This window comes from Sus scrofa, chromosome 6 (genome assembly GCF_054392235.1).
Source record: "Sus scrofa isolate SSC_HxYL_T2T_F1_AM1 chromosome 6, Sscrofa_HxYL_maternal_Yorkshire_Landrace_v2.0, whole genome shotgun sequence".
In the NCBI taxonomy this organism is placed as follows: domain Eukaryota; kingdom Metazoa; phylum Chordata; class Mammalia; order Artiodactyla; family Suidae; genus Sus; species Sus scrofa.
The window spans coordinates 2413582-2439068 of record NC_139388.1 but is presented as its reverse complement, the minus strand read 5'-3'; the positions used below and the strand labels follow the sequence as shown (position 1 = coordinate 2439068).

The 25487-nt window shown below is 53.1% G+C and overlaps 2 long non-coding RNA genes across 2 annotated transcripts in view; one reads left to right on the top strand and one right to left on the bottom strand.

Moving 5' to 3' along the window:
* Window positions 1-10431, top strand: part of LOC146402146 (uncharacterized) — a 345416-nt gene extending 334985 nt beyond the window's left edge. The window contains exon 2 of the long non-coding RNA XR_014805315.1: window positions 10387-10431. This is a non-coding gene — a long non-coding RNA (uncharacterized LOC146402146). The remainder of the gene's footprint in view (window positions 1-10386) is intronic.
* On the bottom strand, window positions 197-6278 carry LOC110260891 (uncharacterized). Its single transcript, XR_014805272.1, has 4 exons — window positions 6067-6278; window positions 5673-5854; window positions 2977-3038; window positions 197-393 (listed from the first exon to the last, which is right to left on the bottom strand). It is a non-coding gene; the product is annotated as an uncharacterized LOC110260891 (long non-coding RNA).
* Window positions 10432-25487: the final 15056 nt, after the last annotated feature.

Genomic DNA, 25487 nt, shown 5'->3' with positions numbered 1-25487 from the left:
CTGTGATTGCGGCCCTAAAAAGCAAAAAAAAAGAAAAAGAGCGAGAGAGATTCTCTGTGCTGAAAAGAGAGTTCCTGGTTTTGAACTGGCTGATGCCCATTTCACTTAACAGCGTTAACTGGATACAACCTGGGAACGAACGTGTACCGGGCCGCATGAGACGCAGAACAAGACCCAGCCACCAGCTTCGAGGAGGTTTCGTTCTAACGAGACGAACAGGATGACATTCTTCAAAGGCTTCACGGAGTGAAGGGAGGCACAGGGATGGGATGAGGGGAAGGAGGGAGGTGACATCAGAACCCTTGTTTCGTGCGTTTTTGTCCAGTATTCCAGACGGCTCAGGGGAACGGGTACGTCCGGTCTCCATGGTAACTGAAAAAGCAAAATTTTCTCCTGTTTGGGGTTAAAGTGTGATAAGGATTAGTAATTTTCCTCTTTTTCTTTTTTTAAAATCTCTATAGGGCCGCACCTGCAGCATATGGAGGTTCCCAGGCTAAGGGTTGAATCAGAGCTGCAGCTGCCGGCCTCCACCACAGCCAACAGCAATGCAGGATCTGAGCCGCGTCTCCGGCCACAGCTTACGGCAATGCTGGATCCTTAACCCACTGAGCGAGGCCAGGGATCAAACCCGAGTCCTTATGGATGCTAGTCGGGTTCCTTAATGCTGAGCCACAACAGGAACTCCCAAAGTTATGTGTATTTTTCTCTTTCTTCCTTTTTTTTTTTTCTTCCACACCTGTGGCATGGGGAAGTTCCCCGGTCAAGAATAGAACCTGTGCCACAGCAGTGACACCACCAGGTCCTTAACCACTGGGCCTCCAGGAAATGATTTCTTTTTCCCATCTGCTGGGCCACGTGTCTAGTTTTCAGTTCCCTGCAGATGCTGTCAGGCTTGTCCCTAAACAGAGTACGCGTCCTTATCAGTTTGTGCTGCAGTGGCACCGCCTCACAGCCTCAACCACCTGCTTGTGAGAACCTTTGAAAGATTTTACCAGGAGCGTCTTTCTCCCCATGGGAATGGCCTCTGCTTAACCGCGGGCACTGCGTGTTTAGGACACCCTGAGCCTGGATTAGCGGTGTTTAAGTTTTTTCAGACAACCCGAAGCAGGAGACAGATGGGTCCCAGGCTAAGCAACTGGAATCTGTTCCCTGGACAGAGAACCTCAAGATAAAACCTGCATCTTGCTTGGATAAAAGAGAGAGACCCGCTGTTTCTGATTGCTGAGGTTGAGGAGACCTCTGGAACTATACACTCGCAGAAAGGTCCCTCGGGGTCAGAGAAAGGAGTACACTGACCAGAGGACTTCCTGTCAACTTCCCCGAGACCCTGGTGCTAGAATCCATCCCGTCCCGGCTGCAGGATGTGCAGGCAGGGCCCTGAGTCAGGCCAAAGCCGGGCAGGGCAAGGTGACAGGCCAGAGGAGGCCCGGAAGGACTGCCCCACACAAGTGATTTAAACCACCTCCAAAGCACGCAGTGCCCTCTCTCTCTCTTGCTCTGTCTCTGGCTTTCTTCTCCCTCACCACACGCCCGCCTCCCCAGCCTGCCTGTGCCTGTGTCTTCCCACACCTGTCTTCTCTCTAAATGAACGCCTATTTGCCTCACTACACTCAGCCTCTTGGCCGAATTCTTTCTCCAAAGGGACACAGTTCTGGGGGCCCTGTATCATGTGGTTAGGGTTCAGCGTTCTCACCCAGGTAATGCGAATTGAGGCTGCACCTCCAGGGAAAAGCGAGGACGTGGTTAGAGCTTCTAAGGGATTCCCTCCCCCCCCCCCCACCTCCCCACTGCTCGGTGGGCGCTGGGGGGACTTCAGGGTGGATCCAGGGGTTCTGGGCAGCAGATGTATTTCTGCTGCACCCTCATCCTCCAGGCACAGCTCTCGGCATCTTGGCTTCACCTGCAGGGACTTCCCTCCTGGGTCCCCTCGGGGCAGCCTGGCACTAGCTGATCTTTCTCCCTGCCCTTTGAGGCCTTCAGATGACATGATACGTGGCACCATTAGCTTGTGCCCAGAAGCACAAGCCATCTCAGGACCCAACTTCTACCCAGGTTTTTTGTTTGTACTTCCCATTAGGGTCCTGCCTTGTGATTCGTTAACGTCTTGTTAGTTTTCCGATGCCTTTAAAAGAACCTTCAACATTTATCCAGCATGGGTAACTTTTAGGTTGTTTCAAATGGAAGGACTGGTCCAAAAAACCCAATCCACCATATGACAGCCCACTTCAGGCTTGAAATGGTGTTTTTCAGTGCGTCGTTAATGTATGCTAACTTCTGTGTTTGTTTTTGCTTTTTAGGGCCGCACCCTCAGCCTATGGAGGTTCCCAGGCTGCAGGTCGAATAGGGCCCCACACCACAGCCACAGCAACACCAGATCCGAGCCACGTCCGTGACCCACGTGAGAAGTACCGTCACATCTTTTCTATCAGAGGAAACCTTGGTGACTCCATCTTGCTCTGGTTTCCGCTGAAACGCTCTCCTGCAACCCCCTCCTCATTACCTCTTCTCCTGGCAAGTTTGTTTCAAATTAGCCCATGGGGAAGAATGTGTGCTCTGACCTCACCCGCGGGAAGGGGACAGGTGCATGCCCTGCGTTAGGGATGAACAGGGAGGGCCTTTGCGCGCAGTTTTTGAGCCCCCGCGCCCTGCTGCAGAAGTCAAGGGCCTTGTCAAGATCTCCCCGTGTTCACGTGTCTCATTTCCCGACACTGATGATCCGAGCCACGTCCCCAACACCTACACCACAGCCCACAGCAACACAGGCTCCTTAACCCACGGAGCGAGGCCAGGGATCGAACCCAAAACCTCATGGTTCCTAGTCAGATCCGTTTCCACAATGCCACAGTGGGAACTCCAATGCTAACTTTTAAAACTCAGGAAATGCGAGCGCATGTGATGAAAGAGTCAGCCACACGCAGCAGGGCGAGTTCCCGCTGAGCGGTTTTGAGGACAGATCTGTGTTGTAGTTTTACTCACCTGCTTGGCTCACAAGGGCTGGGGCGCCTTCGTTCTGGCTGTTCTCCTTTCTTCTTTATTACCTGTTCCAGAGACATCATGGACAAGTTGATCTTCAAGTCACATCAGATGCAAAAAAAATGGGGACAGGGCAGCACCAAAACCTGGACAATAGATCAGGAAATGGCACAAAAACAGAGCCGTGCTGGGTACGGTCACTGCGACCCAGGAACCTTCCGCAGCACAGTGAGTGGGGAGCGGGCTGTGATGGCGCCAGGATCTTGCCTGCTGCCCTGAGAGCCCGCAGCCTTAACTCCCCTCAACCTCCCCAGACGCAGCCCAAAGCCAGCTGCCCACAGGCCGGGGTGGGATCAGAGGCGCCAGCCCAGACAGCATGCGGAATGCCAAACCTGAAATCAGTCCCTAAGGTTAAACTTGTTTTCAAAAAGGCAAAACTCATACAGTTCCCTTCATGGTGCAGAAGAAACGAATCGGATTAGGAACCATGAGGTTGTGGGTTCGAACCCCAGCCTCGCTCAGTGGGTTAAGCATCCAGTGCTGCTGTGGCTGTGGTGTAGGTTGCAGACACAGCTTGGATCTGGCATTGCTCTGGCTGTGGCCTAGGCTGACAACAACAGCTCCGATTGGATCCCTAGCCTGGGAACCTCCATGTGCCACAAGTGCAGCCCTAAAAAAAGACCAAAAAAAAAAAAAAAAGTTGACACACTAAAAAGGTAAAACTCCCAGACAAAATAATTAAAGATTTTGGTGACTCTTACAGCAAGTCGATTTTCAAATCCCTGTAATATCACTGTTTTGAGTATCTGGCCCTTTAATCCCGCCTGACCCCCGGGAACCAGCTCAGGTTCCAAGCCCAGTCATCTCACAGTCAGCAACACAGGCTCAGAATTCATCCTGGCAGCCTCTTAAATGCCAGATGCCCGGCTTTGAAAATAAACCTCCTAATTCTCCAGAAAGAAATAAGCCTAATTCTCCAGAGGCGCCATTCTCCCACCTGCTCTGCAGGGCTCTGACCCGAGGCCATCTGGAGAAGCGCAGGTGTTAACCCTTCAGGGACATGTGGTTCTGAAACCTGCCTTCTGGGCGCGGAGCTGGCCACATCCTCCTCTTCTTGACCACGTGTGTGAATGGTGCAGTTCATATAAAACATGGGAAATGCAGCAGAGCCCTCTGCATCAAAAGCTGAGGGCCGGACGTTGTGAGAGTCACTCAGAAACTGGACTGGAGGACTGCCTAAGCGTTGCCCAGTATTTCAAAGACATGCCAGAAATAAGATTCGTGTTATCTGATTTCTGAGAAAGTCAAGATGTTTCCATTAACGCAGTTCCTCTCATGGTCCTGAGTCCATGATGGAAAGCATGGCTCTCTCCTTATCCACCTGCCGTATCTCCCTCCCCTGGAGGCCAGTCTCCCTTGGCCTGCGTCTGACTCACCTGTGTATCCCCAGGACAAAGAGGTTGCATCATTTGTAAATGTTCATGAATTATGAATAACCCCCCCCTCCCCCGGCAGGACACAATGTAACGTGGAGAACATTTGTCCAGTCGGGAGGGACTGTTTCGCTTGTGCAAATATTTTCGGTACAATAATGTCCTGTCCATGGATTGTTCATCCCCAAAGACTAAGAACCACACAGGTTCAAAATCAAAACTTAAGGGAGGAGTTCCCACGGTGGCGCAAGGGAATCAGAGGTGTTTCTGGGGCTCAGGGCCGTGGGTTGGACCCCTGGCCTGGGGCTGTGGGCTAGTGATGTGGTCAAACATAAAAAGATGCCCGCTCATCACAAAGAACAAACACCTCAGTGCTTTTAGTGCTTTTCTAGGCATGGAAAGATGCCAGGATCGCGGGGGGGGGGGGGGGGGCATGGAAGCTTTTCCTTAGATATGTAACCTAACGATGTGGGGGCCTGGGGTATCTGAAGCCTCGCTTCCTGTGTTTCTCCAGCCTGAATTCCCCCCCCCCCGGGGGGGGGCGCGACAGCAGAGGTCAAACATTTGGGGAAGAACATTCTCCCTCCCCCACCCCTTCCTTTCTTTCTTTCTTTCTTTCTTTTTTTTTTAGGGCTGTGGGTTATGGACGTTCCCAGGCTATGGGTCAAATCAGAGCTGCAGCTGTCACCCCACAGTCCACACCACAGCCACAGCAACTAGGGATCTGAGCCGCGTCTGCACCACAACTCAAGGCAACGCTGGATCCTCAACCCACTGAGCGAGGCCAGGGATTGAACCTGCATCCTCATGGATACTAGTCGGGTTCGTTTTTGCTGCGCCACGATGGGACCTCTCCCTGCCTCCCTTCCTTCCTTCTTTCTTTCTTTCTCTTTCCCTCCCCTGACCCCTCTTCCTCCCTTAATGTTTTTGGCTCCAGGCTGAGAAGGAAGGGCTGGGGTGGGCAGAGGGGAATACAGCCTCCACGGGCCCTGGAAACACAATCAATGCTCAGAGCAAGAACACAAAGTAGGTTATTGCAGGGAACGGGTGGAAGCGGGACCCAGGCCACATCGTGACGCTGGTGAAATTGCCGTGACATGCAAGGCTGTCTGCCACCAGGACCCCCAGGTGGGACGAGGCTCAGGGCCCTGACATGGCATGGAGAAGTCTGCAGCCCAGTCTCCCAAATGACTTCTCTCTGCGACAGTTCAGTTAACTAGTGGCTTTATAAGTAAGGCCGATGCTCCACATCTTATGTCAACTCACCAGGAGATGGGAGCTCCGGCTGTGGCTCAGCAGGCTAAGTCCCCAGCATTGTCTCCAGGAGGTTGCGGGTTCAATCCCTGGCCTCACTCAGTGGGTTGAGGATCTAGCATTGCTGCAAGCTGCGGTGTAGGTCCCAGATGGTGAAGGTCCCAGATGGTGATCCGTTGTGGCTGTGGCTGTGGCTGTAAAAAAGGAAGAAAAAAAAAAGCCAACCAGGAAACACCTCCACAGGTGACCAGGATGCCCCAGAGGCAGAGTACTGGCAACACAAAAGGCTTCTCGAAACTGTCCTCTCCCCTTGGAGCAGCTGGGCTGTGATTACACCGGCAGGGGACCGATTAACAGGACAAAACGAATCAAGGTGAATAGAGACCGGAAGAGCTGAGTGACTCACCCACGAGGCCAAAACCCTCACCCTAAACACCATTTTCAGCTAAAGCCACAAGAGCCGGTGAGGGTGGTGGTTGGGACTTGGAGGAGGAGGAGGACGGTGATTCGCAGGGAGAGGGAAAAGCTGCAAAAGCGAAGGTTTTGTCAATAAAGGTTTGCGGAGACAATGGGCCGCGGGGAACGCTGCTCTCCAGGCCCCGCCGAGCTTCCGCTTCCTTCCCCGAGACACCTGCGCGTATTTTTGACAGACAGCTGCTGACAGCCCGTTCCCGGAACCAGCCCTCTATCTAACCGCTTCAGGCCCTGGGGGAGAAGTCACAGTTTCTTCCGGGGCCTTTGAAGGCCTTGATGGTTCTCAGCAGGAAATAACCCGCAGGCCTGAGACGACCACGTGGGTGTCCCCATACAGTAATGCATTTACTCTTACCCTCAATCCATCCCCGCACAATGAGCCGGTAAGAGCAGTGCTGCAAAGACGTCAGGGTACAGGGGGTACGGCCTCGGGCGCCAAGGCCAGCCTCCCAGAAAGTAGGTTTTGGCTCAGCTCAGTGACACTACAACCAGCAGCCAACTGCTGTGCATGACATTAGAAGTGCTTCCTGGAGTTCCCGCCGGGGGCGCAGCAGAAACAAATCCGACCAGGAGCCACGGGGTTGCAGGTTCATACCTGGCCTCGCTCAGTGGGTTAAGGGTCTGCCATGAGCTGCGGTGTGGGTCCCAGAGTCAGCTCGGATCCTGCGTTGCTGTGGCTGTGGTGTAGGCCAGCAGCTGGAGTGTCTATTGGACCCCTGGCCTGGGAACCTCCATAGGCGGCAGGTGCGGCCCTAAAAAGCAAAAAAATTTTAAAAAAAAGTCCTTCCTGGCTGGCAGGGGCCCCACCTTCCTAGGACACCGTTGAGAGTCCTTGATAAAGACCAGGAAACTTGTGGCTGGACAGCAGGGGCCGCAGCAGGAAACCAGCCTCCCCCACAGGCACACGGTGAGTGTTCACTGAGTATCTGCTTCATAATGCTGCCAAGAGAACGCACAGAAAAAAGAGAAAAGCCAGTCGCCACACTTAGCCCAGTAAAAATGACCACACACTGGAGTTCCTTTTGTGGCTCCCACTCCAATTCCATCCCTAGCCTGGCGATTTCCATGTGCCAGGGTACGGCCCTAAAAGCAGGACAAAAAGTGGCCAAGCACTTACACCACAGCTGATCAACCAGGCTCTACTCCACTCAGTGTGGAATCCCTTTGCTGTACACCTGAAACTCACACAACGTGGTAAGTGAAGTGTAGTCCAATAAAAACTTAAAAAAGAATGAAAAACTTGTCATAACCTATGAAGGAAAAGAAAAAAAATGGTTATATGCATAACTGAATCACTTTGCTGTACACCTGAACCTGACACAACAGTGTAAATCAACTCAAGTCCAATATAAAATAAAAACTAAATTTATTGTTATTATTTTTTGTCTTCTCTAGGGCCGCACCCGAGGCGTATAGAGGTTCCCAGGCAAGGGGTCTAATTGGAGCTGTGGCCGCTGGCCTATGCCACAGCTCACGGCAACACCGGATCCTTAACCCACTGAGCGAGGCCAGGGATCGAGCCCGCAACCTCACGGTTCCTAGTCGTATTTGTTAACCACTGAGCCACGACGGAAACTCCAATAAAAATTAAATTAAAAAAAAAATCACCAGGCACTCCTGCCCCAACCTTTCCCCACCTGTGACCCTGACAGGGAAGAGGCATTGTAGGATCTGCCATGGGCCTTACTTGATGACAAAAATAAGGCCCTGTGGGCATATTCCTCAAGGCAGAAGGGGCGTCCTGTTTTCTCTTAGTATCACGCCACCTTGGTCTGAGGGGCCAGGGCAAAGCAGGGACTGGAGGACAGGAGGCAGATGGGGGCCCGAGCTCAGCAACGGCAGGCAGAGCCTCCCAGAGGCGAGGAGCAGCCTGTGGTCCTAGGGGGCCACCAGCTCCCACGGCTGGGAGGCAGGCCCAGGGCCACTGGGCTGTGGACACTGTCCCCACGAGGGCAAAGAGGCCTGAGAGCTGAGCTTCACCCCGCTGCACACACCCTCACGACCCCCAGCCCATGAAGGTGCCCAGGGGTCAGGAGGGCCCGACCGGCTAGCCAGGCCTCTTCGTCCCCAGGCTCCTGTGGGTGGACACAGGTGGCATAGAAACTGGGGAGAAGCAGGGAGCCAGCAATGCCGGATCTGGCCACCAGAGGGCGGCCCTTCCCCGTGGATGGGGGGAGCCATGTGACCCTGGCCTTGCATCATCCCCTGTGTGAGCCGGGAGGGGCCATGCTCCCGGCTCGCCACCGCCCGCATCGGAAACAGACGCACCCCACAACCTTCCCCGAGGACTGTGGCCCCACGGTTCTTACCCCGAAGGTCGCCAGTCCCCAGGGAGCCCTGCCCTGTGTTGCAGCGGAGCGGGGTGGGGACAGAAGGTGGCTGGGAAAAGTGGGTCTTCAGAACTCGCTCTTACCTCCCTGATGAATAACGTGCTGGCAGCTGCTCTTTTAATTTTTTTTTTGTTTGTTTGTTTCGTTTTGTTTTTTTGTGTCTTCAGGCCTGCACCCGCGGCATATGGAGGTTCCCAGGCTAGGGGTCCAATCCGAGCTACAGCTGCCAGCCTACACCGCAGATCAGATCCAAGCCACGTCTGCGACCTACACCACAGCTCTTGGCAACACCGGATCCTTGACCCACGGAGCGAGGCCAGGGATGGAACCTGTGTCCTCATGGATGGTAGTCAGGTTCATTTCTGCTGTGCCAGGACCGGTTCAGGATCCGGCATTGCCATGAGCTGTGGTGTGAGTCGCAGACACGGCTCGGATCCAGCTTGCTGGGGCTGTGGCTTGGGCTGGCGGCTACAGCTCGGATTAGACCCCTAGCCTGGGAACCTCCATGTGCCGCAGGTGCGGCTCTAGAAAGACAAAAACCAAAAAACCCTCCTGCCTCGCTTCGCCCTGTGCATCGCTGAGATGCGGGGATGCGGGGTGTCTGGGACCGGCATCCTCCAGCATCTCGGGGCGTAGCGGGAACTAAAGAAACTCTTCGGAGAGTCCTGTTACTTAGACTCCCCCCCACCCCCGCCGCCTGCCTGGAAGAGCCCAGACCCTGCGTCTCATGGATGCCCGCCCTCCAGAGCCCTGCAGCCCCAGCGCAGGGTGTGTCATTCGAGACTCACTTCCATGTGGCAGGATGAGGTCATGAGTCTAGAAAGCAGAAGAGGATCTCTGCACGGCTGCTTCGGAGTCAGTGACCACAGCCCAAACAGCAGCGACCCGGCAGGGCAGCCTCACGCCGGCCAGTCCGAGTCGCCACCCAGAGCCGCTGGACCCTTCGGGCCGGCACTGGAGGAACGGGTCACTGAGGCCGCGTTCTTTGTGCTCTGGACTCTGAACAACACTGGGACTGGAAAGCCCTCGACCCCTGCACACCTGGGGGCGGGCCTTGGGGACGCGGAGGAGACCGAGGAGCCCTGGCCAGTGCCTGGCCCCGGGCTGTGGCTCCATGCGTGCGCTCCCTGCCCGAGGCTGTGCCCCCCGACTTCCCCAGGCCCCAAGCGTACAGTTCATGGCACGCTGATCGTCCATCCGTCTCCCCCTCCACTCCCGCCACCCCACCCCCGTGCGGGCCTTGCTGGCTGTATCCTGCACATCTGGGAACGTCCGGGAACAGCACAGAACAAAGCCGCTGGCCTGGGGCTCTGCAGCCAGGCAGCTACAGCCAGGCCTGGAGCACCGGGGGCCCCTCGGCCCAGGGGACGCTGTCCCTGGGAGAGGCTTGCGAGCACTCTGGCCCTGCTCCCGCCCTCTGGCTCCTGCTCAGCTGTCCCCCGGCTCGGTGACGGTCCTTTCTTCTGGTGGCCCGTGGACACCCCATCCCCACTCCCGCCTCCGTGTACTCTGGACCGTGAGACAGAGCAAACCCCTTCCTGCCCCACGGCCACGTGGCAATGCCGTCGGAAGTCAACCCCCAACCTCGAGAGACATGACCCTGTTTGTAAAAGGGACAGGATGGCAGCGACATGGCAGGGTGGGCTCTTGACGGTGATGGCTGGGGTACAGGACAACCACGTGGGCCGAGGCGGTGCAGTGCACGGGACTTCTCTGTACCTGCCGCTTGAGTCTTGGCTGAACCTACAATTGCTCCAAAAAACATAGTCTATTTGGAAAAAAAAAGCCAGAGTTCCCGTCATGGCTCAGTGGTTAACGAATCCGACTAGGAACCATGAGGTTGCAGGTTCGATCCCTGGCCTTGCTCAGTGGGTTAAGGATCCAGCGTTGCTGTGAGCTGTGGTGTAGGCTGGTGGCTACAGCTCCGATTAGACAGACCCCTAGCCTGGAAACCTCCATATGCCATGGCTGTGGCCCTAGAAAAGACAAAAAAAGGCAGAAAAAAAACAAAAAAAAAAACAAAAAAAAAAAGCCAACACACTACTATAGATAAAAGAGTTAAGAATCCTACTGTGAGCAAAAATAAAAATAAAAAAATATATACAAAGGAGTTCCCACTGTGGCTCAAAGGTAATGAACCTGACTAATATCTAGGAGGACGCAGGTTTGATCCCTGGGTTAAAGGGTCTGGGTATGGGTTGCAGACGCAGCTCAGATCTGGAGTTGCTGTGGCTGTGGCTGGCAGCTGCAGCTCTACATGCTGCAGGTATGACCCTAAAAAGCAAAAAAAAAAGCATCCAACTGTGGTGGCCCAGGGTCGCTGCAGAGGCAGGGGTCGATCCCAGGCCCAGGAAGTTCTAAATGCCACAGGTGCATGCGTTAAAAAAATTTAAAAAAACCAACGAGAATTTACTATATGGCACAGGAAACTACACTCAGTATTTTGTAGTAACCTAGAATGGAAAAGAACCTAAAAAAGAATGTATATATAAACCAGCCTCTGTGGCTTGGCCAACCCCATTCCCGGCTTTCCTCAGCGTGTGACTTTTTTTTTTTTTTTTTTTTTTTTTTTTTTTTTGCTTTTTAGGGCCACACTCGCAGCATATGGAGGTTCCCAGGCTAGGGCTCCAATCAGAGCTACCGCTGCCGACCTGCACCACAGCCATAGCCACAGCCACGCCAGATCCAAGCCACGTCTGCCACCTACACCCCAGCTCACGGCAACACTAGACCCATGGAGCGAGGCCAGGGATCGAACCTGCAACCTCATGGTTCGGATTTGTATCTGCTGCACCACGATGGAAACTCCCCCAGCGTGTGACTTGATTCGCAGGGTGGACCAAGGGCCCTCGGCTGTTCTGGCTTTGAGAACCCCTGACACTGCCCCATGTGTGTCTGCAGAGCTCCCGTAGCAGCAGGACAGGCTGGGGGCTTGAACAGCAGAGATTTCTCTGGAAGCCTGAGGTCACGTTGTTTTCTCCCGGGGCCTCCCCCTTTGATCTGGAGACAGCCGCCTTCTCTCTGGGTCCTGTGTGGTCATCCCTCTGTGCTCGTGAACCCCGGCGTCTCTCTGCATGCAGAGTTCCCTTTCCTAGAAGGACCTCAGGCAGTTGGGTTAGGGTCCTGGTCAGATGGGCTCCTGTTCACTCAGTCACCTCCAAATACAGCCACTTGTTGGGGAACTGGGGTTAGAACTGTGTGGACAAGAATGTCACCTGCCATGTAAGTAAAGTGCACGGTGGCCATCAAGCCATCAGCCACTGCAGCTGCCCCCGTCGGAGGGGATGCAGGACGCAGAAAAGCAGGACACTGGCCCAGGATAGGTGAGGTGCCTATCATGGGAGTGACTTCAAGAAACCCAGACTCTCAGACTCTTGCTTCTTCTCGTACATAGAAAAGCACTCAATTCATTAACTTGAGAAGTTTCATTTTTCTTTTTTTTTTTTTTTCTTTTTATGGCCACACCTGCGGCATATAGAGGCTAGGGGTTGAATCTGAGCTACCTGCCAGCTAACGCCACAGCCTACACCACAGCAATGCAGGATCCAAGCCATATCTGCAACCTACACCACAGCTCACAGCAAGGCCAGGATCATCCTTAACCTACTGAGCGAGGCCAGGGATTGAACCCGTGTCCTCATGGATACTAGTTGGGTTCTCAACCCTTTGAGCCTTGATGGGAACAGCTGGTTTTTCTTTAATTAGTAATTTTGCTACTCAACTACCTGGCTTGGGGGGTTTTGTGCTTTGGTAAAAAACCCTGCCTCCCGGGAGCCGTCCCTCAGAGCCGCCTTGGAGGCAGTACCCCAGGCTCAGTCATCACAACACCCCAGCGAAACCTAACGCTCAACTTCTGGGTTGTGCATCTGTCTCTCGGTCAAGAGCCACAGCATGTGACTTTGGGGGACACAACTCTCGCCTTGGGAGGCGCATGGCTTTCGTAGACGCTTTGTGATGCGGGGGGCGTGGAGAGGGGGGCAACTGACGCGCGGTGCCTACAGCCATGATTCACTGGGGGCCGCAAAACGGTAGCATTCTAACCTTATCATTTTGTGTTCATCCGTGGGCTGGAGTAATCTCACCCGGACGCTCTCCTGCTCATCATATTCCTAACGAAGGTACCGTTCCCCGGGAAAGGCAGGATAAATTCATTGGCTTGTTTTCCTCTTAAAGGCCGTTATACATTCATGGGTTCAAACCCATTCGATGGGTTTCCAAGTCACTGCAATTCTTAGCCTGACTGAAGGGCCAGTGGCCCCTGTCTTTGGCCAGTGGCCGTCTCCCCAGCTTGGCTGCCCAAAGCGCTTAACGTCTATGACGGCGCCCAGCTCACGGGTGAGTCAGGGACCATCCCATGTTGTCTGTTTCCTGCCCAGACATGAAATCTGCCACTTCCCCCAGTTGGTTTTCTGTGTTTAGTGTTGGGGGTGAGCTGATTGCACACACGGCATGTGGAAGTTCCTGGGCCAGGGGTCGAACCCACAGCTGCAGCAGCCCTGGATCCCTAACCCGCTGCACCACAAGGGAAATGCCAGTCCTGGCTGTTTTTGAGCCGGGGCGGGACACGGTTACCTTAAGACCACAGTCTGGTCCCCGGGGGGAGGTGGGGGTACGCAGTGCACCTGGCGGGGGTCTGTGAATTCCTCTGTGTTACAGCTTTGTCTGCTGTCGTCCACACTGAGAGTCCGGGGTCTCGAGAACACCTGGATGACGGAATCAGAGCGTCCCTGACCCACAATACACACGCAGCCGTCTCACAAGAGCAGCAGCAGCACCACGACCGCCCAGCGCAATAGCTCAGGCAGTAGCCATACGCCTCTCACCCCTATTTTTTATTTGCTTAAAGTCTACAGCATCAGGTCACTTAAGCATCACCTTTTTTTTTTTTTCCCAGCTGCACCCTCGGCATAGGGAGGTTCCCAGTCTAGGGGTCCAATCGTAGCTACAGCTGCCAGCCTACACCACAGCCACAGCCACAGCCATGCCAGATCCGAGCTGCGTCTTCAACCTACACCACAGCTCCTGGCAATGCTGGATCCTTAACCCACCGAGTGAGGCCAGGGATTGAACCTTTGTCCTCATGGATCCTAGTCAGGTTCATTACTGCTGAGCCACGACGGGAATGCCTGGGCTCTTTCAATATGTGACATCAAATCACTGTGTTTCAGGAAAGCATTTTTTTTTTTTCTTTTTTGGCAGAACCCTTGGGAATTCCTAGGCCAGGGACTGAATCTCAGCTGCAGCTGCAACCTACACCTCCACTGCAGCAATGCCAGACCCTTAACCGACTGCACCAGGCCAGGGATCGAACCCTCGCTGCCACAGAGAAAAAGCTAGATCCTTGACACACTGCACCACACAGAGAACTCGAGGAAAATTTTCTTGGATAGTTCCTGGCGTTTCGTGAGCTCCCTGCCTGGACTGCCTGCCACATGCCCCTTGTTATCTCTGTCTGGCATCTTTCTTGCTCATCTCCAAAATTTCTCTCTCTCTCTCAAGTCCTTTTAATCACATCCTTTGTTTCCCTTTGAATTTAGAACATTTTCCCTCTTCCTCTTCTCTCTCTCTCTCTTTTTTTTTTTTTTTTTTTTTTTTTTTTTTGCTTTTTAGGGCCGCATGCAGCGTATGGAGTTTCCCAGGCTAGGGGTCCAATCAGCTTACACCAGAGCCACAGCAATGCGGGATCCGAGCTGCGTCTGCCACCTACACCACAGCCCATGGCAACGCCGGATCATTAACCCACTGAGCGAGGCCGGGGATCGAACCTGCATTGCCATGAGCTGTGATGTAGATCGCAGATGCGGCTCAGACCTGGTATCGCTGTGTCTGTGGTGTAGCCTGGCAGCTGCAGCTCCAATTCACCCCTAGCCTGGGAAATTCCATATGCCACAGGTGTGGCCCTAAAAAAAAAAAATAAAAAAAAAATAAACTTTTCTCATTATCTGCAGGAGTGTCTTTCTGTTGCTTATTCTCATTTTTCTGGTAGTAAATGTGTATGGGCTTTGGCCTCCCCACTTTCCTGTTGCTTTGCATGTGATTTTACTGTTAAGGAGATTTTAGCAGGAGGCCTGGGACAAGGCTTTCTCTGTATCTCAGATACTCTTCTGTTGGTCTCATGTGATTTTGTCAAACATGGCAGCAGTCCCTTCCATGCCCCCACCCCATCTGTGTCTGTCATTCTTGTCCTGCTCATCCCTGGTCCTACCCCTGCAGCTCTCCTCCCTGGGGGAGGCCCAGGCTGGTCATTTCAAGAGTTCTCAGGGCCTGGATAATTCCGGCCCCCCAGACATGACCAGGTCACCCTGCACTCACCCACTATCCCAGTGGCGACCCCTCTGCCAGCTTCTGGTGTCAAACTGGCCTGCTGCCCTGCAGTCTAGGGCACACCTGTGGTCACTCCCAGGCCCCCACATGCAGCATATAACTGCCCTTTGCTCGCTCCACGCACACCCAACTCCCTAAGCTCTGTGGCTGCAGTGCCTCAGCTCATGGGTGCTCGGCTATGGGAATATGCCTTAGCTCCTTGTTTAGCTACAGATCTTATCCGTGGATTTTTTTTTTCCTTTGGCCACACCTGGAAATTCCAAGGCCAGGGATCAAACTCATGCCACAGCAATAACGTGAGTCACAGCAGTGGCAATGTCAGGTCCTTATCCGCTAGGCCAACAGGGAACTCGGATGTGTGCATTGCTTATATCTAGTGCTGTTAACCTGTTGTGTGGCCTCTGGAAAACTGTACTGTACACTCACAGGAGTTTTTCTTTTTCTATTGGCTGTAGTATCTGTTTTTAAGCAGGGTTTTTGAAATATTCAAAAACTACCTTTCCACGGCCATCTTCCCAGAATCCTTCACAAACTTTTTTTTAGCATTCTTTTGTTGATTTGTCTATTTTATTTATTTATTTTTGTCTTTTTGTCTTTTTAGGGCTGCCCCTGCAGCATATGGAGGTTCCCAGGCTAGGGGTCAAATCAGAGCTGTAGCCACCAGCCTACACCACAGACACAGCAACTCGGGATCCGAGCCACATCTGCGATACACACCATAGCTCATGGCAACGCCAGATCCTTAACCCACTGAGCGAGGCCCAGGATTGAACCTGAAACCTCACAGCTACTAGCTGGGTTCGTTAACCACTGCGCCGCGACAGGAACTGCTCACCAGGTTTTTGATGGGGAGAGTCGGGAAATCAGTGACGCTGTGAGGTCCTCCCTCCTCCCTCCCTTTAACAAGGCGGGGGCGGGGTTGGCCATGAAAAAGGCGGAAGAAAGAACGAAAAGGCATTAGCCTTGAGAAAGGAGAAACTAAGCTGTCACTCTTCAGATGCAACACAATGTAGAAAGACCAAAGGAATTTACCAGTCATGAATTAGAAGTAACAAGTGCATTTGGCTTGGTGGCTGGCTACAAAGTTAACACACGAAATGGCCTGTTTCCCATAGAGCAGCAACAAACAGAAAATAAAAATCTTCAAAGGTTGGGGAGTTCCCATCGTGGCTCAGTGGTTAACGAACCCAACTAGCATCCATGAGCATGCAGGTTTGATCCCTGGCTTCACTCAGTGGGTTAAGGGCCCGGCGTTGCCGTGAGCGGTGGTGTAGGTCGCAGACGCGGCTCAGATCCTGCGTTGCTGTGGCTCTGGTGTAGGCCAGTGGCTACAGCTCCGATTAAACCCCTAGCCTGGGAACCTCCATATGCCGTGGGAGTGGCCCTAGAAAAGGCAAATAGACAAAAAACAAAAAAAAACCTTCAAAAGTGATCATTTATAAGAACATCAAACATGCCAAATACTGATGAATAAATGGAACAGAAGGTTGCAAGGCCTCAGCGTTGAAGACTGCAAGGCATCATCTCAGGGAAATTTAAGGAGCCCCGAGCAGATGGAGGGACAGGCGTGAGGATGGGGGGTGTCCATTCTTCCTGAACAGGTGTCTGAGATTCAACGACTCAACGAAACCCCAGAGGGTGTCCCATGGGCACATGCACACAAGCTGACCTGCTGACTCTAAATTGAAAACAGTGCAACAGGGAAGAAAAGGGGAGGCAGGGGCTCAGCTTCCAGAGGTCAGAGGAGAGGGACAGCGCATGCAAAGTACCACACAGGAGCGCTTGGACGCTCCGTGGTTTCTCAGAAAACCAGCCCTTCCTTCAATCCCAAAAGAAACGGCGTCCACCCACGCACACATTTTATGCCGCAGGATGAAAGGAAGGAGGAAGCCAGGACAGGGCCCGCGCGCTCCCCAACTATTTCATAAAGGCTCAGGCTCTGTAGGAACTGGGTCTGAGCATCCTGAGACTGGCCACTGACCTCTCATGTAAACTCTGACGACAGGCACACCTGGCCTCCGTCTGTGGCCTCCCCATCTGAGCTGCTGGCTTCTTCCGTGGTCACCTCAGTTCTTAGGCAGGTTTGGCCCAGTCACCAGGGGGTCTCAACTTCAAAAGGCAAAGCCAAGGTAGCTATTTCTTGTCATTTTCATTTAAAAAAGGAAGAAAGGGGGTTCCTTTCGTGGCTCGGTGGTTAACGAATCCGACTAGGAACCATGGGGTTGTGGGTTCGATCCCTGGCCTTGCTCAGTGGGTTGGGGATCTGGTGTTGCCGTGAGCTGTGGTGTGGGTTGCAGACGCGGCTCGGATCCCGAGTTGCCGTGGTTCTGGTGTAGGCCGGCAGCTACAGCTCTGATTAGACCCCTAGCCTGGGAACCTCCATATGCCTCGAGTGTGGCCCTAGAAATGGCAAAAAGACAGGGAAAAAAAAAAAAAAGAAGGAAGGAAAGAAGGAAGGAAAAGAAGAAAGACTGATGAATCTTTGGACCAAAGTTCAATGTTGGGAGTTTTCTGTGCTCTTCGCTCTTGTCTACACAGCCTGCGAGTCTGCATTTGGCAATTCCCCTTATTCCCAGCCCAGGGCTCACACCTGAAAAAACCATAGAAACTTCCAAGAGGAACAAAGGGCCAGAGGGGAGTCAGGTTAGAGGGAATCAGCTTCTCTGACGGGTCCAGTCGGGTGCGGAAAGAGCCATCAGCCTGCTGGAACGAGAGCCCAGAATTCTTGGGTCCCTCCGGCTGTTTCATTCCTTGAGAATTAGCACAGAGGATGCTGCAGGTTTCAACAAACAAGGCTGGAGAGGGGAGTGGGGCCTGCGCTGAGCAGCCGAGGCTGTGGTCGTGGAGGGCCCAGGAGGTGCCAGCTGACCTGTGGGTCCTCCGTCCATGAGGCCACAAGCCGGCCATGCGTCAGCTTCAACTGTCCACTGTGTGGGATAATAAACGAGGCTTAGTGAAGATGCACAGATTCGCTGCCTGAAATGTGTTTCATATGCCCACCTCGAGCGACGGCCTGGGTGGGTGGCGGTGGGGCTTCTGATGGCAAACGCCCCCCCAACAACCACCTCTCGGAGGCAGAGGCTCAGATGGCATTGTTGGACCCTCCTCTGAGGAAAGCAAGCTGATTCTCTCTCCTTGGGGGTTCACTTTTGGCCTGTTTTTTTTTTTTTTTTTTTGGTCTTTTTAGGGCCGCACCCGTAGCATATACGGGTTGCCAGGCTAGGGGTCGATTTGGAGCTACAGCTGCCGGCCTGCACCACAGCCACAGCAACGTGGGATCCAAGCTGCGTCTGCGACCTACACCACAGCTCATGGCAACGCTGGATCCTTAACCCACAGAGCGAGGCCAGGGATCAAACCCGCAACCTCATGGTTCCTAGTCGGATTCGTTTCCACTGAGCCACGATGGGAATTCCCACGTTTGGCCCCTTTGCTGGGCACCCCAGGGTCTCCAGGTCTCCAGAGGGTTCCTCCCTGGGGGGAGCAAATGAAAATAAACTCACATTAGCTTTTCCATTTTTCTTAACCCTGAGAAGACCCTTGCTTCTCTGGCCTTCTGTCTATTTGGCTGGTGCAGGCACTTTTCAGCCCCAGGCAAAATTATGCAACACTGTATTCCGGAGGTAATTGTATACCTCTCTGTAATTAAGAACCACGCCAGACAGTTTGAAGGTCCCTGGGACGCAGGGCAGGAACGGGAACTGTGCCGGGACTCAGCCGTGCTCGCCTCCAGGGCTTGGCTGTGCATCACCGCCCTCCTGGGCTCCCACACCCAGGAGGGACCAGCCACTTCCCGCTGCCAAGAGGCAGGCTGTCAGGGATTGTGTGGTCACAGGGCTCAGCCACGCTGCGGCACCCCGCCAACAGAACTCTCTGCTGCCAGCAGCCAAGGCCACACTCAGATCTGGGAGCGGAGGTCAAGGCGCAAGGTTGCCAGCTCACGGGAGGAGAGGCCCCGCAGGGAGGCGCAGCGTCTCCGTGCATGGTGCCGTCTTGTTACTGCTGAACCTCATTTGCTGAAGTGGCACAGTGAGTGTCCAGAGGCCGAGACTTGAGTCTCGATACAGGACACTGGCCCTTCTGTTCAGCCCCGGCTCAGGGCAAGAGCCCTTTGTGCGTCTGAATAGCTGGCCAGGAACTGGACGTCGCTCTGTGCCAAGTCTGGCGACAGGGCTGGCTTGGGCTCAGCGGCCTCTGCTGTGGCGCTTCATCTGCTTTACAAACATTTGGCGAATGTGGTTCGTGCATTCTGGGCTCACAGAGGCCTCGGCTCTCAGGGAACTCACAGCTGGCTCTCTGGGGGCACAGAGAGGACCAGGGCAATGCCAACACAGGTAGTTTTGGACAAGGTAAATGTGTGAGTGAATTAGGGCAGACAGGTAGGCAGGGGGCTGCTGTGCCCTGATGGGGGCCAGAGGGAGGGGCGGGACCACCCCTCGCAGGGCTGCAGGGATGGGGAGGGGAGATTCTGTTCTGAGCACTGTAGGAGCTGCAGGACGGGGGCAAGCTGGCCTGTGACATGAAGGCGCCCGCGATCTAAAAAGGGTACTCTCATCCCACCCCCCAAAAATAAAATACCTAGAAAGAAACCTGACCGAGGCGGTGAAAGACGTACATGCTGAGAACTATAAAATGTTCAGGAAGGAAATTAAAGAAGATTCAAAGAAGTGGAAAGCTATCCCACGCTCCTGCACCGAAGAGTCGGCATCGTGAAAGTGGACAGACTGCCCAAAGAGACCTACAGATTTGACGTGATCCTATCAAATTAGCCGTGATTGTTTTCACAGAACTAGAACAAAGAATCCAAACATTTATGTTAAAGACCCAGAATTGGAGTTCCCGTCGTGGCGCAGTGGTTAACGAATCCGACTAGGAACCATGAGGTTGAGGGTTTGGTCCCTGGCCTTGCTCAGTGGGTTAAGGATCCGGCGTTGCCGTGAGCTGTGGTGTAGGTTGCAGACGCGGCTCAGATCTCGAGTTGGCTCTGGCATAGGCTGGTGGCTACAGCTCTGATTAGACCCCTAGCCTGGGAACCTCCATATGCCACGGGAGCGGCCCAAGAAATGGCAAAAAGACCAAAAAAAAAAAAAAAAAAAAGACCCAGAATTGCCAAAGCAATCTTTGGGTGGGGGGGGAGCAGGAGGCATAACTCTCCCAGACTTCAGACAATATTATAAAGCTACAGTCATTGACAGTGTGGTATTGGGACAAAAACAGACATACAAACCAATGGAACAGAATAGACGGCACAGAAATAGACCCAGACACCGCCCCTCCATTAATCTTTGACAAAGGAGGCAAGAATATAAAATGAATATAAAACTCTCTTCAGCCAGTAGTGCTGAGAAAACTGGATGTCTGCAGTTTTCTCAATCAATGAAACTAGAACACACCCTCACACCACGCACAAAACAAACCCAAAACAGCTTAAAGACTTAAATGAGACAAGACACCATCAAACCCCTAGAAGAGAATCGAGGCAAAACCTCAGACATCAACGGTGCAAATATTTTCTTAGGTCAGTCTCCCAAGGCAATAGAAATAAAAGCAAAAATAAACCTATGGGACCTCATCAAACATACAAGTTTTTGCACAGCAAAGGAAACCTGTGGAATGGGAGAAAATAGTTGCATGTGATGCAGCCGACAAGGGGTTAATCTCGAGAATACGCAAACAACTCAAACCGATCAACAACAAAACAGCAAACAACCCAATCAAAAATGGACAGAAGACCTAAACAGACATTTCTCTAAAGAAGACATGCAAGTGGCCAACAGGCACACGAAGAAATGCTCAGCATTCCTAATTATTAGAGAAAGGCAAATCCAAACTTCTACGAGGTACCACCTCACACCGGTCAGAATGGCCATCATGAATAAGTCCACAGATAACAAATGCTGGGGAGGGTGCAGAGAAAAGGGACCCCTCCTGCACTGTTGGTGGGAATGTAAATTGGTACAACCACCATGGAAAACAGTATGGAGGTTCCTCAGAAAACTAAATGTAGAACGACCATATGACCCAGCAATCCCACTCCTGGGCGTCTATCCAAACAAAACTTTCATTCAAAAAGACACATGCACCCATATGTTCACTGCGGCACTATTCCCAATAGCTAAGACATGGAAACAACCTAAATGTGTATCGACAGATGACTGGATTAAGAAGTTGTGGTATACATACACAACAGAATACTACTCAGCCATCAAAAAGAACCAAATAATGCCATTTGCAGCCACATGGATGGAACTAGACTCTCATACTAAGTGAAGTAAGTCAAAAAGAGAAAAACAAATATCACATATTATTTATATATGGATTCTAATATATGGCACAAATGAACCTTTCCACAGAAAAGAAAAAAAACATGGACTTGGAGAACAGACTTGGGGTTGCCAAGGGGGAGGGAGAGGGAGTGGCGTGGACTGGGAATCTGGGGTTAATAGATGCAAACTATTGCCTTTGCAATGGACAAGCAATGAGATGCTGCTGTATAGCCCTGGGAACTATATCTAGTCACTTATGACGGAGCATGATAATGTGAGCAAAAGAATGTATATATATATGTGTGTGACTGGGTCACTTCGCTGTACAGTAGAAAATTGACAAAACACTGTGAACCAGCTATGATGAAAAAAGCAAAAATCAATAAAAAAGGAAATTAAAAAAAGAGGTGAATATATACACAATGGAATACTACTCAGCCATAAAAAAGGACAATATATTACCATTTACAGCAACATGGATGCAACTAGAGACTCTCTTAGCAAGTGAAGTCAGAAAGAGAATGACAAATATGATATCACTTATATGTAGAATCTAAAATATGGCACAAATCATCCTATCCATAAAACAAAAACAGACTCACAGCCATGCAGAGCAAACTCGTGGTTGCCAAGGGAGAGGGGAGGGAGTGGGTTGGATGGGGAGTGGGGTTAGTAGAGGCAAACTATGACACTGAGAATGGACAAGCAAGGAGGTCCTGCTGTGCAGCACAGGGAACTCTATCCAGTCTCCCATGATGGGTAGAACATGAAGATAATTTGAGAAATATGTATGACTGGGTCACTACGCCGTACGGTAGAGACTGGCACAAATTGTAAGCTCATATGCTTTCCTCATTCTTGTCTTTTTAGGGCCGCACCCACAGCACATGGAGGCTCCTTGGCTAGGGATCGAATCAGAGCTGCTGCAGCTGCCAGCCTACACCACAGCCACTGCAAAACCAGATCCAAGCTGTATCCATGACCTACACCGTAGCTTGTGGCAACACCAGAAACTTAACCTGCTGAGTGAGGCCAGGGAAGGAGCCCACATCCTCATGGATACTAGTTAGGTTCTTAACCTGCTGAGCCACAACGGGAACTCAACTACACTTTAATATTTTAAAGTGCAATAAATAAATAAATGAAACGGGAACTCTGGCCACCGTGGGGTGGCCACGGCCTGACCCAGGAAGAACCTGTGGGTACGTGGCCTCATGTGGCAAAAGGAACCTTACGCGTGGGATTACGTGACCAAGCTGCCCCCTATCCTCACACGGTCCTTATCTGGAGACAGAGAGTCAGAGAGGAGCCCGTGAGGACAGAAGCAGACGTCAGAGCCACGCGGGGCCGCAAGCCAGGGAACATGGCTCCTCCAGAGGCTGGAAGAGCCACAGGGTCCTCCCCGGGCACCTCCAGAGGGCCCAGCCCTGCAAGCCCTTGACTGTAGCCCCCTGAGACCCAGGATGGACGTCTGACCTCCAGGCCCGTGAGACAGACCGTTTGTGTGTGTCCAGACCCTGAGCAGGTGGTGATCGTAACTCGCAGACAGGGCAGGATCACTGGCACGTGTGCTGGCATACTTGGTGTGGCAGAGGAGGGAGAAGCAGGAACAGCTGCGGCTCCCACGGCAGGCAGGTAGGAGGATGGGGTCTAGGCTGCCCAGCAGCAGCCCCTGGCCCCGGCCCTGGAGTCAGGGCCGCGGGGGCGGACGGGGCGCGGGGCTCCTCCCTGTCTCCCCCCTCGCTTTGCCCTCGGCTCCCTAGCTGCCCCAAGGCGCCACTGTCCACGTGCAGAAACAACCAGAAAAGGCGATTCTAGTTCTTTCCATCACAGAGTCAGATGCTTTCCTTTTAGCCGGATTTTATGATAAATCCCAGACAGAAACAAAGGGCAAGGAAAATACAGAAAGAACAAGGTTGGCATAGAGGTTAAAGGCACCAGAAAAATATTAGACATTCGTAAAGCGGGTAAGGAACAAGGAATCACTGATTAGCACAGGGAACTATAGTAAATATCTTGTAACGGAGCTCCCGTCGTGGCTCAGTGGTTAATGAATCTGGCTAGGAACCATGAGGTTGCGTGTTCGATCCCTGGCCTCGCTCCGTGGGTTAAAGATCCAGCGTTGCCGTGAGTTGTGGTGTAGGTCGCAGACGCGGCTCGGATATGGCGTTGCTGTGGCTGTGGTGAAGGCTGGCAGCTGTAGCTCCGATGGGACCCCTAGCCTGAGAACCTCCATATGATGCGGGGGTGGCCCTAAAAGGCAACAACAATAAAATCTTGTAATGACCTGTACTGGAAAAGAATCTGAAAAAAAAGTAACTGAATCACTTTGCATACCTGAAACCAATGACTCTTGCAAATCAACTACATTACAAATTAAAAAAAAAGGAAAAAATAAATATATTAGAAATAGGAACCAACAGGGAGTCTCAGTGTCCTGGGGCCACTGGAGGGTGTAGCCACCAGCCAAGGACACCAGGAGTCCCCAGGAGCTAGAAGAGGCCAGAAAGGTGTGAGGATTAACTTCATGTGCTAACTTGACTGCGCCACAGATCTTGGGTCAAACATTATTCTGAGTGTTTCTGGGAGGGTGTTTTCGGATGAAATTCAAACTGGTGCACCAACACTGTGGGTGGGCCACATCCAATCAGTTGAAGGCCTGAATAGAACCAAAGGGCCAACCCTCCTCTGAATAGGAGGAGATTCTTTCTGCCGGATGGCCTTTCAACTAGGACAACAGGAGTCTCCTGTCTTTGTCTTTTTTTTTTTTTTTTTTTTTTTTTTTGGTGCCAGTTCTTGGGCCGCTCCCGTGGCATATGGAAATTCCCAGGCTAGGGGTCCAATCAGAGCTATCGCTGCCAGCCTACACCACAGTCATAGCAACATAGGATCCGAGCCACGTCTGCGACCTACACCACAGCCCACAGCAACGCCAGATCCTTAACCCACTGAGCAAGGGCAGGTATCAAACCCGCAACCTCATGGTTCCTAGTAGGATTCGTTAACCACTGACCCACGACGGGAACTCCTCCTGCTTTTGGACTCAAACGGAACCACTGGTTCTTCCTGGGTCTGGAGCCTGCCTTCTTTTGGACTAGAGGCACGTGGCTGGCCCTCTTTGCCCATGGGTGGGCTGTGTCCGCCTGGCCCACCCACCTGCAGCAAGCCCTCCTGTCTGGGGAGACATGTGGTTAAAAACCACCTCTTCCAGGAGTTCCCGTCATGGTGCAGCAGATAAGAATCCAACTAGGAACCATGAGGTGGCGAGTTTGATCCCTGGCCTCACTCAGTGGGATAAGGATCCAGCATTGCCATGGGCTGTGGTGTAGGTGGCAGACTCAGCTTGGAGCTGGCTTTGCTGTGGCTGTGGATGTAGGCCAGCAGCTGTAACTGCTATTGGACCCCTAGCCTGGGAACCTCCATACGCCGCAGGTGCGGCCCTGAAAAGAAAGAAAGAAAAACCACCTCTTCCAGGCAGGCACAGTCCCACAGGAGATGGCTGCTGGACGGCCTCTCTGTGCAAAATCTCATATACCCTGCCCTCTGCTGGAGGAAGTCCAGGCCAGGATGCCTTTGTGCAGTGTACAAACTGTGCAACTGTACATGCTGTCCCTGACAGAAGGAGGTGGGAAGTGCCTGTTTTGGATGGGTGCTCCAGCACCGTCCCCACCACATCACTGTGTCACCTCCACTGCATCCACTGCTCGGTCAGTCAAGAGGCCCCTTCCTCACACCTGCTCCACCTCGCTGCTGGGGACCTCAGTCAAACAGGAAGCCAGAGGAACGCTCCAGAAGAGCCAGGCCTGGGTGTCAGGAGAGTGTGGAGGAGGGTGCCAGGGAGGGTGCCAGCAAGGCCCCGGGGCTCACGGGTCAGGACGTACCCCACCTCCTGGGCACGGGTCTGAGTCACGGCTTGTCCCAGTCTCGCCCAGCCCAAGGGGAGCCGTTTTCCAGTTTTACTGGTGGGGATGATTAACAGGGGCTGACCTGGAGCCCAGCACCCGCCTCACCCTCTAGTCCTCGGCGGCCTCTGCTGCCAGTTCATGTGTCTTCTGCAGCCCTTCTGCTGGTGACCCTGGCCTCCGGGCACCCTGGCATCGTAACCCAGCCCGCTCTGCCCGGACCTGAAAGGCCAGGTGCTGCTGCCTCCCACGGGCCCTCCAGACGCTCCCGGCTCTGCTTGCCCTCCCTCGCCCAGCGCAGGAATCCCAGTGTGTCCTTGACCTGGGTGGGCCTGGCTCCCGCCCTTGCCAGCCGCGTCTGGGAGAAGAGTTCCCTAGGATGCCAGCTCTGTGGAATTAAAGGGACAACAGGTGTCCTCACTGTGCCCCCAGAACCCTCCCCCGCCCCCGCAAGAGACCAAGTCGGGGTTTCTGCTGTATTCCGCCCCTTGGGGTCTGATGGGAGGCGGGGGTGATGGGAGGAGAGAGAAA